Below are 1,806 nucleotides of genomic sequence, written 5' to 3'. Positions count from 1 at the left end.
TAGGGTACTCCCCCTCCCCCGTGTTCTGAACTGGTAGGCCAGTTCTCCTTGAATTCTGATGACTCGAATTTCGAAGACTCGAAAGGGTGGTTCCTCCCCCCCCCGCCTGGCGCCAACGGCGCCCATCCCCCCCGAGTTCCTGACTGGGAGGCCGGTTCTCCCCTGAGTTTCAAAACATTTCAAATTACTTGAAAAAAACGTGACACATAAACGTCACAGAAAAACGTTACACAAAAAGGCTTATCATTTTATATATGTAGGATAGAATTTGAGTCTGCATAGTTGCTTTGTGTAAGTGATACGTAAACTTCAGCGGCCTGTTAGCTCAGTTGGTTAGAGCGTCGTGCTAATAACGCGAAAGTCGTGGGTTCGATCCCCATACAGGCCAGCAAACATTTTCATTTTTTTGATTAAAATTGAAACCTTTAGCTTCTATGAAAAATTCTTTGGCTTGTAGGAATTTAAATGTTCGATATTTAAATCAACTTTTGAGTCTGCATAGTTGCTTTGTGTAAGTGATACATAAACTTCAGCTGCCTGTTAGCTCAGTTGGTAACTCTGACCAGAGCAGACGTGTTTTTGTGTGCTCCTTAGTGTTCGAGCGTAAGAGGATTAGTGCTGCTAAGCCTTACCAGTGCGGGCACGCTGTCCTTAACGTATCGTCTGCTTTCACACAGCATGTCGTCGATCGCGGAAAAATCTTCACTTGCTAATACAAGCTCACCTATTAAGGCTACTAGCTTTCAAAAACTACCGGAAGGAAATGTTTCATCTGGCAATACCTCTTCAAGTACCAAGGCTACTGGATCTCTGAAGGATACATCCCCAGTCTCTACAGTAACAAATCTACATAACACAATGGAACAGGCATCAGCGACCGTCTTTCAGTCACCTGCTGCCAGTACAACGAAGGATTTCAATTCAGATGTTCTCTCATCGTTGAATCTCCCAGATGAACTAGATTGGAGCAAGGCCTGCTTCCTAAAGTGTGATCCTTCTGGCGCCCCATATACAGAACTGGATATCATCGAAAGTTTGAAAGGCAAGGTAAGAGGTTCCGATGTATGGCACCTTGGCTCCTTAAAGTTCAGTTATGTTTTCATTATTTCATTTAAACATGTTTCTTTGAAAGAAAAATTTGCTAAATTAAAATCGCTTAATGTTAATAACCATACATGTGAAATTATCCCCATTGTGAGATCTAGAAAATTAGATATTTTAATTCATTGGTTGCCCCCCCTAAATATCTAATAGATTAGTTGGCATGCACTTTGAATCATTTGGTAAAATAGAATGTATTGAAAATGTATCCAATATAAAAGATAAAGAATGGGCGCATGTATTATCCAACAAAAAAAGATTGACTATTACATTGAATGACGATGCCAGAATAGAAAATATCCCGTACATTATAAAAGTTTCTAAAATGCCAGGCTTAGTAATCATTCCAGGAAGACCTTCTGTATGCTTCAGATGCAGGCAGGTAGGTCATCTAAGAAGAGAATGTACAGCATCTAAATGTGAGCGATGCAAGAGAAACGGACACGATATTAAACAATGTCCAGGGCAGACATATGCCTCCATGTTGGCCGCGCGCCCTTCGGGCAGTCAACCGAACACATGCGATGAGCTTGAAAAAGCAGAAGACTTCCAGGAAATAACCTCAAGTATTGAATATGAGGCAGAGAATCCGATCAATGAGAGCAGCACCCCAGGGCTTAACACCCACGGGCACGAGGAATGTAATGGGAAGAACTCTCCGCTAAAGGCAAAGGAAGGGATTATCGGGCAGGCCAGGAGACTAAC

General features: G+C 42.2%; 1 non-coding gene across 1 annotated transcript; it reads left to right on the top strand.

Moving 5' to 3' along the window:
* The first annotated feature begins 314 nt into the window (after positions 1-314).
* On the top strand, positions 315-388 carry TRNAI-AAU (transfer RNA isoleucine (anticodon AAU)). The gene has a single exon. It is a non-coding gene; the product is annotated as a tRNA-Ile (tRNA).
* Positions 389-1,806: the final 1,418 nt, after the last annotated feature.

The sequence above is a fragment of the Typopeltis vanoorti genome, chromosome 8 (assembly GCF_054136105.1).
Source record: "Typopeltis vanoorti isolate ZY-2024b chromosome 8, IOZ_Tvanoo_1.0, whole genome shotgun sequence".
NCBI lineage: Eukaryota > Metazoa > Arthropoda > Arachnida > Uropygi > Thelyphonidae > Typopeltis > Typopeltis vanoorti.
The sequence above is the reverse complement of the archived record's forward strand: the minus strand, read 5'-3'. Positions and strand labels throughout refer to the sequence as shown.